This window comes from Ascaphus truei, chromosome 3 (genome assembly GCF_040206685.1).
Source record: "Ascaphus truei isolate aAscTru1 chromosome 3, aAscTru1.hap1, whole genome shotgun sequence".
NCBI lineage: Eukaryota > Metazoa > Chordata > Amphibia > Anura > Ascaphidae > Ascaphus > Ascaphus truei.
In genome coordinates, this window is record NC_134485.1 from 22,616,422 (window position 1) to 22,630,209 (window position 13,788).

Genomic DNA, 13,788 nt, shown 5'->3' on the forward strand with positions numbered 1-13,788 from the left:
ATAAACATAGGTAAACATTGAGACAAAAGTACTTGTTTACCTTCAACAAATGTATTTAATTAGAGTGTCAACATGATTCTAATCTTCACTCAGTACCTGAATTATGGTTATACGGAGAATATAATTTCCTCTTGTTTCTTGTTGTGAAACTTTTACAAGCCCTACAGTATATATACAAAATGGGATTAAGTAACACAACAATGTACAATGGAAAAAACAACAATTTACAATGTCTATCTAGTACAAGAGCATTCACACCTGGGCTCTGTTTTTCTTATTGTTAATGTATAGGAATGACTTAATGGTAACATAAGCATCGGGATATCTTCATTTTTTTAACATTTCTTGGTTTACCTTTCTGAGCCTTTCTTTCATTTATAATGATGATATCATTAATATACTATCATAATAAACGAATAAAATGTTAGCTTAATTAAAGAGGGAAACTTCTAAACATGCTATATAAATATAAGATTACTGTAGTTTCAACGACGCTGCCCTCTTTACATCTCAGCCTTCATCCCCAAAAACATATACAAATGCCCCCTACATTCTGCCCACGACATCTGCCTGTCCTCCCACCTTATTACCGCCTCTCACTCCCGCCTGCAAGGCTTCCTCCCGTGCTGCCCCCTCTTTCCGGAATACCCTACCACGCACCATCAGACTCTCCCCCGGCTTTCAGATGTTTAAAAACTCCCTTAAAACTCACCTTTTCAAGGGAGCCTACTTGCCATACCTCTAACATCCAACCCCTTCCAACCCCATCGGGACCAGCTGTGTTGCTGGATCAATCCCCACCCTATAAAACACCCCCTCCCACACACGTTCATTAAATCAGCTGTCAGACTGGGCCATATTCCAACCTGAGATAGACACCACCCTACAATGAGCAGCCACCTTACCTTCTTGTTTCAACATTTTCTCTCTAGGATGTAAGCTCACACGAGCAGGGCCCTCACTACCTGTTTGGATCTGTTTGTGCATGTTTGTCCTCACTTATATGTAACAGTTTTTGTAATATACATAACGCTGTACCTCATTGTACCGCGCTGCGGAATATGTTGGCGATTTACAAGAAAACGATAATAATAATAATACTATCTGAGAAAGTATTTCTAGAAAAACAGAATGCTCTGTATCCTATGGCTAAGGATCTCGTAATGGTAACTAATAACATGGACATCCTCTATAAAAGGCAAAGACCCCTCCCCATCTTAAAGGCAGGCAACACTCCCCACATTTTAAGTATACTTCTTTTTTTTTTTTTAAATGTTTATTGGGTTTTTCCCCCTGTTTTTTTGCAAAGGTTTTTGAACATTTAAAAAGTAAAACAGGGATTTATTTCACATTTTTTCTAAGGCGCCACTCACCAAGAAACTCAGGACTAGAGCATGTGTAGGAACGTACAGTAGGGAGGACATTCATCCTATAGGGTAGATCTGGGATCTGCCCTATAGATACATTGGCAATACTGTTCATGGTACAGAATGTTTCAGGTGTCATAGGCATAACTTTGCCCTTTCCATAGGTGGTAGTTTGATTGTTGCTGTTATTTGGAAATTGTTGATATATTAAACACACAAAGTTATTACCGTCTACAGCAGCGGTGCGCAAACTTTCCCCCCTGTCCCCCCCTGGTCACGCCCCCCTCCTTCCCTTGTCTTTGGCGCTAAATGATGCGTAAATCTGTGATGAGAATTTAGATCCCTTGAAATTCAGAAAAGCGCACCCTAATAATAAAGGTGTTTTTATTGTATAGCGCTGGCAGTGTTTGCAGAGTTGTAAACGTTTGCAGTCCTGACTCCCTGCCCTGTGGAGATAACACACACTTTGTTGGTACCTGAGGCACAGGGAGATAAAGTGACTTGCCCAAGGTGCTGACACTGAGTCAGAGACAGAATCTTTATTCATTGGCTCCCCATCAGCCCATTGCTGTTGCTCTATTTAAAGCAGCAAAACATGTAGCATGGAGCAATTTGTTTTTTAAAGGATTGGAGCAGGGGGTCTCCTGAGCTGAACAGTGTTAATTTCAGCTCGGGAGACCCCTCCTGCCGGTGTCTCCATCATGTTTTAATGTCCAGGTCACGCGGGCCAATAGGGAAGCCGCAAGGTATGATGTCACCGCTTCTTATTGGCCCGTGATGCGGGATATTTAAACCGCCATTTCCGTTAAGCACACAAACACCCTGACAGCAGAGATACTGGCACCCGCTACAGAGGTGTTTCTGGAAGCAGGGGGGGGGGGGGGGCTGGAGCTGAAATTAATGGGGTTCAGCTTAGGAGACCCCCTGCTTTAATCCTCAAAAATAACAATTGCCCAGTGCTACATGTTTTACAGCTTTAAACGCAACAAGGGAACAGAAGCAGATTGAGGCTATTCTAGTCATTCCATTGTCTACCATGCATCTAGAAGCTAAACAACAACAGAACTATTTCATTCAGCTGCAAAAAATAAATAATTAAAATGTATTACAAGGCTCAAGAAAAATGTGAAATGCAACGTTTGGAACATTTGTCGGGCATCCAGGCCCATATTTCCTAAGCAGTGCTATACCATAAGATCCTTCCAGAGCGGGAGTGTCCCTGCGGTTCGGCAGCAAGGAATCCCCGGGTTCAGGTGATTACATTTTTTTTAAATGAGCAGAACGACTTGCTGCTTTAAACGAGCACAGCTGAGAGCTGGAGGTTCGTGTAACATGAGCTATGTCGTTGTGGTCTGATTCCCTTTAAGTATCTTTACATATCCTAGCTTATTGCTAATGGTTGTCTGCTTGAAAGCAAATACGCTGTACTATCGTATTGTTACTCTGCCTCTGCCTCATTGTGTATTGTTAGTACACACATTTATTAGATGACTGTTTTTCTCCCCCCAATTTGCTGAACTACAGTAACATAAATACACAGCGGAGAAAGCGCTCAATGCACAAACATACTCAGCTTTCATGTGGTTTTTAGCAGCTTTAAATAGCAACGAATTCAGCTGCGTTACTGCCCTTGGCACTCACAGGGGGTTTGATGTGGTGGTCGGGTTGGCAAACAGGTAAAAATAAGATCCATGGATGTGCCCGTCAGAGTCGGAATAAAGCCAGAAATCAGTACCGCTAAAATATGTTGTTTTTCTATTTGAAAATGGACCAAAAATGTAATTGCAAAAACCTGGAGACCAATGTGTGTATTGGAATAACCATGACATGCTTTGACTAGCTCTTAAAGGAGCCATCCAAGCAATATGCTACATTTTTTTTCAATAAATCAGATAATCCTTTCTACATATTTTTTTTAATTCACCTCTTAATGCCATTAAAATGAGTTGTAATATGTTGAGCATCTTTTGATTTCTATAGCAGGTTTTAGCCCACCTCCCCAGCAGTGCAAGATCTTTGTAACACTTTGCAGTGTGTGATCATTTGTTGCCGATATTCCCAGCAGTTTGAGCTGCAAACTGTAAGAATAGATAATGCTACCGTAGTAATATACGAATACATTGTAGCTGCTCAGTTACACTGACTGAAGGATTGATTGAAACAAAAATGCAGCCATTTAGTGAACCCCTGGGAAGCAGGATCTTTGCTGATCGATCACAGGAGAATGAATCGATCGGCAGTTTAGGTAATTAGTTTTCAATAAAGGTAATCAAAGGCAGCATATATTTAAAAAAAAAAGAATGCTCCATTCATTAGATGAAAACTTCATTCAAACTCTGTTCCCTAACATTGTTTGGCCTTTATCTTTTTTATTCAATCACTCTCCTTAGTTAGCAAGCTTTACCCTTTATCCTTGTGCATCTTTCACTCTTCTTAGGCTGCGGCCATAGTAGGGGAGACGGAGCGAGCGACTGCGCTCGCGTCTAATTCAAAGTACCTGCGGTCAATGTTCACGGCCATAGTGCGCGGGTGCACTTAGGCGATGGCGCTGCAGAAACTTGGGCAGACAAAATAAATGTGATTTTTCGGCGTGACAGCCGGTCACGTGCGCGGTTCAGCCAATAAGGGCTCCCACCGGCACACCCTCGCCCCTCCCCCGACACACATTCGCCATGCCCCCATCGCTGAAAACATGAAGAGCAACAAATATTTTGAAGTACAGGCGCGCATGACGTCACGTGCTCCAGCGCGCGCGCCTACTATGCGCCTACTATGTACATGCCTTAGCCTTCATGTTCTTCTCCATTTTAACCCTTCACTCATTCTCTTTCCTTGTCCTTTTCTGTTCCTCCCCGATCCTTCATCTCTCCTGAATTATAGATCCAAGAAAAAAAATAACATTTATTAATTTGAAGCCATGTGCACTTGTGTATTACCGTATAAGAAGACATATGGTGATTGCTTGTTATTGTTATTCCAAATAATATAATGCAATGTTTAAGTGTCTTGTTTTGTTTTTGGATGGGTCAACACACTGCAATTTGTTTTGGACTCTTCCAATCATTAAACATACATTGTACCTACATGAGTGGCTCAGTGAGTAAAGACACTGACTGGCACTGAGTTTGAAGCAGGGGAACCTGGCTCAATTCCTGGTGTCGGCTCTTTGTGACCCTGGTCAAGTTACCCTATCTCACTGTGCCCCAGGCACCAAAAACATAGATTGTAAGCTTCACAGGGCAGGGACCTACACCTGTAAAATGCCTCTGTAAAGCGCTTTGTAAAACTAGCAGCAATACAGGCATACACCGCATTAACATACGCAATGGGACCGGAGCATGTATGTAAAGCGAAAATGTACTTAAAGTGAAGCACTGCCTTTTTCCCACTTATCGATGCATGTACTGTACTGCAATCGTCATATACGTGTATAACTGTTGTAAAGAACGCATGTTTAACAGGCTCTATAGTCTCCCCGCTTGCGCACAGCTTCGGTACAGGTAGGGAGCCGGTATTGCTGTTCAGGACGTGCCGACAGGCGCATGCGTGAGCTACCTTTTGCCTATTGAGCGAGATGTACTTACTTGCGAGTGTACTTAAAGTGAGTGTCCTTAAACCGGGGTATGCCTGAATAGAAGAACATGCTATTATTATTTGGACTAACAATTGATGTCATAGGACAAGCTTTCAAGAGTTCTCCTCTCTTCCTCACGTCATACATTGTTAGTCCAAATAAAAAAGGTATCACCTAATACTGAAGTTATGTATATATATATATATATAGCAACTGTAAATATTACTGTATGTTCATTTGCATGTCTTAGACAGGTCTGCAACCCTGTCTTTCCCCATTGTCACCCAGCATACAGCGCTTCCACTGCAGCAAGAGATTCTGGGAAATGACATGCAAATGAGCACTCACAAATGTAAATACAACTGTATGCTCATCTGCATGTCTTAGGCAGGTCTGCAACCCGCCTTTCCCCATTATCACCCAGCACACAGCACTTCCACTGCAGTAAGGGATTCTGGGAAATGACATGCAAATGAGCACACAGTGCCACTTTTTGCTTCAAAAACCATTTTTAACATGGTTCCCTATAGGCTTAAGCTTGCTGCATGGTATATATATATATATATATATACACAAACAGACAGCAACGCTTAATAATTAATTGTGTGAATATAAACGTGCTTACATCTATAAAAATTAGGTGAATACTTAATTATAATAATAGTGATTTAGACTAGTGCTATTAATAGTTGTTAGTGTTATAACTAATTATAAGTGGTGTTCATAAATCATAAAAAAAGTCACTCAAAGTTCACACAGGTGTAGTCCATCAGGTCCACTGAGGATAGTAAAAATTAGGGTGATATCCAGACCCCAGATACTAATGGTTCATGCAGCTCCTTTGATGTGGTATAGCCACCCACAAAGTACCTACAAAGAGAAGCGCAGGCACCTTAGTGTTATACTGTATACAAAATAGAGTCCATTTAATGACACGCGGTCCCAAGGAATCGCACTTACAAGATTTAAAAAACAACAAGCATGTAAGAGAATAATCTCTATGGGTTCGTCAGCTGAGTGGGCGGGGTCCAGTGTAAATACTCTGCCTGAGTAGGTTGCAGTTGTTGGAGCTCCTGACACACACCGCTGTGCTGTGTAGATCAGCCTGATATCCACATGCAGTATAAATCCTTCAGTCAATGGAGATTCCGGCTGCTAGCCGCGTGTGCAGCATGAATAACAGGGCCCCACACAGGCAGAAGACACCTCCTCTCTCCGTCGCGCGCTGACGTCACCACCTCGTCACAACTAGTTTCGTCACTACCATGTGACTTCTTCAGGGGGGGGGGGGGGGGATACAGTACATACATAAATACATACATACACACACACTTTTGGCCATGGAGACATAAAGTTCATTTTATCTAGACCCAATGACAGCTCCAAAAATCAGAATGTATTCAGAGGAAGGTGGGCAGCCATATGGCCAATTACTTGTACCTAATACATTTCTGGGAAGTGGGCCATTGGGGCATAATTGAGTGGCTCTTCCTTCATTAGTTTGGTATAGTATTTACATTACTGGTATACAAATAACTGATGGCAATCCCTTTGTTGCTAAGAATGTCTTTCTTATTCTCTGTGTCAGGCAGGAACTAAATTGGAACTTTTCCATTACAGTTAAGATTCCCTAAACCATATCTCGAGTCAGCAGGTTACAGGAATATCCTTGTGATGAATTGGCTAGTTACTAATTGTTGCAGCTTGTTCACTGTCTTTACTATAGTCATTTACAAATGTCCCTATTTACTTTATGATTTATTCATCACTGACCAAATGCAAATGCAGAAGGCGATTTTCGTTTGTTTTGATCATGTTGTATGAGGACAACGGTTTATTGAAATGTGATAACCTGCTGTAGAAAGTGCTTGTCTACTGTATGTTATTACAGCATATATACGCTATATGTAAGATACTGTAGATTTCGAGAAACATTTGAATATGCACTGCCTTAACCCAGGCTGTGCTGAAAAGCTGGGTAATATGGCTGGCATAAACTTACAGGGGTCCATGCTAAACTGGATAAGAAGTCAAGAGTGACTCACTGTGAGTGCTCATTTGCATGCCATTACCCAGAATCCCTGGTTGCCGTGGAAGCACTTATGCTAAAAGATAATGTTGAGAGGCAGGGTTGCAGACCTATCTGAGACATGCAAATGTACCCATGAGTGGTATTTGTATTTGCTGGGAAAGTCATGCATTTCTGGGTTTTCAGCCTTCTAGAGTTGCCACTTAGTAGGTGATGTCCTCACATGGACAACCTCAGTTATGTCATTCACAACCTCTGGGCAAAATATTACACTGTAACAAACAATAGGGAACAGGGAAAAGCAGATGCTGCGCGGTGAGTGACTGTGCTGTGTGATAAGGAGACACGAAGAATACATTTATTAATGGACAGTTATTAAAGGACAAGACAGCTCCTATATAGACATGAGATATTATATATATATATATATATATATATATATATATATATATATATATAATTTTATTTTTTTTTCAAAAAGAATGTTATACAGGGATAAAGAATAAGTAAACTTAGAAAAGAAGTTGAAATGATCCGGAGAGAAATCTGATTGCCGTTACTGGAGTCGGGAAGGAATTGTAGTTACATTTTACATAGGTTAAACTTGATGGGCATATGTGTTTTCTCAACCTAATCTACTATGTAACCCTGTAACTATGCTATAGGAGCAGTGATTTCATTAGCTCTGTATTATTCTAATTTGTTCACTATTGCGAAAAATGTCCTCATAGTATAAAAAGTGCTACATTGTTGCTGTTTATTTACATAACCTATATAAAAACACACCTCTTTAACGAAGCACGTGGGTATCTCCACTGGCTGATACTATACATCTCGGACACACTTACCAGAACACCCTCCTACTGTCCCTGTAAGTTCTCCCTAAGTGCCACTTAGATTGTAAGCTCTTTGGGGCAGTAGACTCCCTTTCCCATTGTTACTGTCATGTTTGAAGCGCGGATTCCCTTTGTGTTATATTATTATGTCACGTGTATTACTGCTGTGACAGACTATGTACCTGGATGGCACTATATAAATAAAGATATACATAAACATATCTTAATATACATCTATTTTGGGCAACAAAGTTATTTCAAGTATTTTGTATTATAGTAAAGCTGTAACATTTTGTAGGCGTGTACCTCATCCCTTAATGTGCTACAGATAAGCACTATGCTCAACATGAAACATGTTGAAACTACACCAATAAAAATATTTGCAAAGGAAAAAGAAAAACCAGTCTGTCTCCACCAGTATGTTACTTGATATATAAAGAAGTAATACATAAAGAGACACTAATGTCAAGCTCTTATATAAATAAGCTTGTCTTGACACATGTCCAACTTACATATATTTAAACTCACTCGCCTGCCTGCAACTCTCATACCAATATCTGCACACAGTGGCATGTCCAGCAAAAGAAGGGGCTTACGGACCGAGCTTCATGGAGCTGCAATGTTCCGGTGAAACGTTTAGTCAACAGGAGAAGGCGCATTATATAATCTTTTAAACTATTATTATCATTATTTTCATATTCTACTTTTTTTCCTGATTATTACTATTACTCACACTACAATCTGAAGCACAAGTACATTTACTATCACAGAGAAAGAGAATGTACCAGGGACATAATAATAGGCCTGCTATGATATAGATAGTGTTGCTTGCGCACATTGGGACACCAGTCCTGTTTCATAGTGAGTCCCCAGTGTCCGCGGAGGTGGTGAGGCTGGAAAAAGAATTGATGTAGGATTAGACTCCAATTGTTTTATAGTTTTTATACATGCACCGAAAGAATGTGCTTGTTGTAAGTACAACATCTTAAGGTTTTATTGGGATTACTATAAAGATTTGTGTAACCCTCTACACTATTGTGCCTCTTCTTCCATCTCTCTGGAGGTTCTCCCTATCCACTTGGTTGTGTTAATAAGGAAGAATCTGGAACCTGTGATATGCCTGATTTTATTTTTGACAATGTGAGTAGTCACCCCACAAGATAGTGATATACTCAACCAGCGTGTCCTCACAGTATTGCACTATTTTTTGTATGGTATTTTGTCTCTTGTTTTTTATGCCGTCCTACGCTCTTGGAAGTCACAGCCACAAAGAGCTTACAATCTCATTTGCGGTGCCTTAGACACAGGTAGATTTAGGGCCATGTGTACTAAGAAGTGCTACGCCATAAGACGCCTTTCATTCTGGAAGACACCGTATGGCCCCATTCAAGTGAGTCAGAAAGGGACATATTTACAAAGCAGTGTAACTTAAGGTATCTTCAAGGGCTAGTAGACACCTTACACCCCATTCACTTAAATGGGATGCAAATGGTCGTCTTCACTCCGCTGTGCTGGGGACCTTATGGCGTAGCACTGAAACGGACATATTTACGAAGTAGTTAAAGTGAATAGGCCGTAAGCTGTCTTCCAACCTGCAATGTGTCTTACAGAGAGAACTGAGTAAATATGGCCCTTTATGGCTTATTTACTTGAATGGGGCCATGAGGTGTCTTTGACCATGGAATATGCCTTATGAAGTAGCGCTTTTTGGTAAATATAACCCTTTGCTCCATGTTTACTAAGCAGTGGGCTGTCAAGTGTTTTCCAGCAGCAGAACGTGCTTCATGGCAGAAGTCTGCGTAGTAAACACGACCCCTTGTCTTTTGAGGATTCCCCAAATAGTTGCTGGATAAAGGTCTGTTCAACTACAATCAATTTTTTTTCAACAAAATCTCTGAAGAAGAACTATAACATGCTCTGAAATGGAAAGGCACTATACAAATATAAGTTATTACTACTGTATCTTCTTGTTAAAGATAAAATAGCTGAAGGAGCACAGACTTACTGTATTGTATTGTATGTCTTTATTTATATAGCGCCATTAATGTACATAGCGCTTCACAGTAGTAATACATGTGGTAATCAAATAAATAACAGATAATATAAATAACAGATCATGGGAATAAGTGCTTTAGACATAAAAGTAACATTAAGGAAGAGGAGTCCCTGCCCCGAGGAGCTTACAGTCTAATTGGTAGGTAGGGAGAATGTGCAGAGACAGTAGGAGGGAGTTCTGGTAAGTGCATCTGCAGGGGGCCAAGCTTTATGTATCATGTGTTCACAATATCCACAGTGCTATTCATATGCTTCTTTAAGCAAGTGTGTCTTAAGGTGGGTGTTAAAGGTGGATAGAGAGGGTGCTAGTCGAGTACTGAGGAGAAGGGCATGGAATATAGAAAGTAATATTAAGTCATTCTACAATACCAGGGAAAGAATGTAGCAGCATTTGCATAGTTCATAAATTGTAATAATATATGATTGAAATTGATACAAAAAATGTGTTTAAGCCATATTTATCTGAAATAGAAAGCTATTTGAGAATTTCACATTGAAGTACATTGCCCTCCTACTTTCTCTGTACGTTCTTCCTACGAACAAAATTAGAGTGTAAGCTCTAAGGAGCTTACTTTAGCTCTAAAGGGACTCCTTTTCCTAAATGTTACTTTTATGTCTGAAGCACTTCTACCCTATGTGTTATTTATATAATTTATTATTTATATGATTGTCACGTATTACTGCTGTGAAGCGCTATGTACATTAATAGTGCTATATAAATAAAGACATACATACATACAAAATACGTACATACAAGTATGTGATCTACTGTATATACAAAAGGGTAAGGTTGGCTAAATTGTGCTGCATCTCCAAGGCACTTCTACAATAAGACTCTCATACAGTAGGTTGGCGTGTGATCAGCATATTGTGAAATTGAGAGCCAACTAGACTAAGAGACAAATCCTTTTACCTACAGAATTCCTGAATCTTACAGTCCTAGGGATTTCATAAAAGGATTTAGGATTATGAACCCAAAGATGACGGGATAGCATCCTGACAACGTTTAATCTAGTTTTGAAAATGTCAATCATATTCATCTTCTCTATGTATACTGTATGTTATGATGTGTGAAAAATGATCTGTATTTGCCTGCATAGGCATAATGTTTCATAATCCTGGTATAGCGGCTCATATTTACTATGTAATAATTATTAATACATGGTTAATTTTATAACTGAAATTTCCAAATGGTTCGGCACTTTTACAGATTACATGTTGGGTGTGATACCTATTATCAAACCCACATCAGCGTTTTTCATAGATCAATTTCTAGGGCACAGAGTAATATATATATACATAATATACATAATAATATATATACATATATACATATACACACACACACACACACACACACACACACACACACACACACACACACACACAAATAAATGTGTTATTTTAAAAAAAACAATATGGAAAAATGAAACACCAGTGAACATTGATGTTGCATTTCAGAACAATTTGCCAAATGGAAAAAAATATCCTAATCTGCAGACAGCTTTTTTCCACATTAAACCGCCGGTTGTACTTTCCCTTTGCGATCTATATTTACATTTTATTTTGACTTCAGTGAGGCAAATCCCTTGCATTAAAACTGGGCGGTGACCAGAGGTTAATACCTTTGCTACTGTCTATGATATTACATTCCTTCGTTTGGATACAATTGGTGGCGATCAAAAAGTAGCTTACTGTGCTCCATCTATTTAGGGCACGGTATGCTTGCCCTCAAACTGTTATTTCTTCTGCAGAACTTGTAATTTAATGTACACTTCATACAGAGGAGAAGGGCGTTTTATCCATATTTTCAAAAAGATACTGTATGTACAGTAGTCTATGACAAGATTTACTATGCTGGAAAGAACAGGAAGATTCAAAGTCTACGGGACAAATGCAGATACTACAAATAATGTTATAGTTTGTGGTCCGGGGCTCAGAGTAACAGGTGGAGGTGAAACTTCATGTGTAAGCAGTAGGGAGAATATGTTTGATGCCCAGATTATTGGACTGAAATTAATTATTTCTCACAAACGTTGTCTCTCCTCGCTAACGCCTGCTTTTAAATATACCTGATGTAGGTTGCCAGAGACCCACATAAGACCGTAATTTCATCTTTAGTATGAAGAGCTCTCGTGTGAATCCCCTGCAAGTTATCACAACTTACAATTAAATGACCTTCTTCACAACCATTACATCTACTATTGGCTACGGCCCCAGTCCTCCCTGCTGCACGCGCGCCTGGCGGCATGGCAGCGCGTGCAAGAGACTACAGCCACGATCGGCGGTCTGTAGGGGAGTGCGTGGGGCGGGGCTATGATGGGGGTGCGGCCGTGATGGGGCATATCTGCCCTGCCATTGGCTGCGCGCTGACCATGTGACCGCGTTCCGGTACGTGAAGACAAAATTCTTGTCTTCCCTGCTAGCGTACGCATCACAGCGCTCTGCGCGCCCACACACACACAACCAATGGGGGCCTGCCCCATAGGCTGTGGCTGTGGTGTGTGGCGCGCACGCTGTAGCGTGCGCCGCAGTGACCACCGGGGACTCAGCCTAACTTTGAACTACTAACATGCACCTGAAAATACTTTGGCCCGGATTTAATAAATGACGCAATAAAGCACTTTGGCCCTTTTTTACTTCACAGTCTTCTGCCATAAGGCACTTTTCGACACTGGAAAATAACTTACAGCTCTTGAATGGGCCGTAAGGTACAGTATCCTCAAGCACAAGAGGATGTCTTATGGCAGAAGACTGCTTTGTAAATATTTACAGACAATTTATGGACAATTCATATTAATATTATAATATTAACACCACCTGTGTTTCACATCTTATTTGATGAAAGATTGTAAGCGGGTGAAGGACGGACAGGACGCAGGAACTGGTACTGAATGTACAGTAAAGATGGAGTTTTTTGGCTCCAATAGAGAACGAACACGGTATATACAGAATACATTCCATACAAAGGTGTGATCAGACCTGCTTAGGCAGAGGGGAGCAGACTGTAGTTACCTCGGGCAAGGTTACCTATTCCTTCAGGTCAGGGTGTAAACCAGCAGGATCTGCCTGTCTCACCACGCACCAAGACGTCGGAGCGTCCTCCAGACAGAAAAGTGTGTATATTTTAATGCTAATAAGTAGGACAAACTTTCATAAAATGTGCGTACTTTGTAGGGAGGCTTCAAACATATAATGTGTTGTTTTAAATACATTTTGACACATTGCATCATGCTTAATACCTGATTGATACAATATAAACTAAAACAGAATTATGTATATATATTTTTTTTAAGCTATTATTAGTCAATATCCATTGAGTGTAATATTATTTAATGGCACCTAGTAACTTAATTATGCGTGAACACTATTAGGAGACTCTTTAGGGGTTACGCCTAGTTGAAGTTGGCGGCTGACCTTTACACACTTTCTAATTTTTTTGGCACAGAGGAACATTCTTTACAGTACATACCATTAACATCTGGAAGCCTAGCGCAGTTCAATGTGACACTGATATCTTGCAGCATTTAATTATTGGTATTATTAATTCCAAACTTGCTCAAATATATTCATAAAAACACTTCATGCGTGATAACTTCAATACTTGTATAGTTATTTTTTTTTTTTTTTAAATGACTGGTCTTTTAGTTAAAATAATTACTTCTAGGATGAATCTGCATGAATTCTTCTAAAGCTGACATCCTGTTTAAAATGTGTACACTGTGAAGGCTGTGAAACATTTTATCCCGTACAGAAACGTAACCTACTGTAGAATAAAGATGGGCAAATTCGCCCAAAATCCGTTTCCTGGATTTTCATTTTCAACCCAAAATCCATTTTGCATTGTAAAATCCGCACACGGCTTTAATCCGCGCGGATTCATCCAAAACAACCCGGGGACGAATTAGAATAATCCAATCTGCGGAT

The 13,788-nt window shown here is 40.1% G+C and overlaps 1 protein-coding gene across 6 annotated transcripts in view; it reads left to right on the top strand.

The window, feature by feature from the left end:
* Positions 1–13,788, top strand: part of ERG (ETS transcription factor ERG) — a 289,132-nt gene that overhangs the window by 244,729 nt on the left and 30,615 nt on the right. The window lies entirely within an intron of this gene.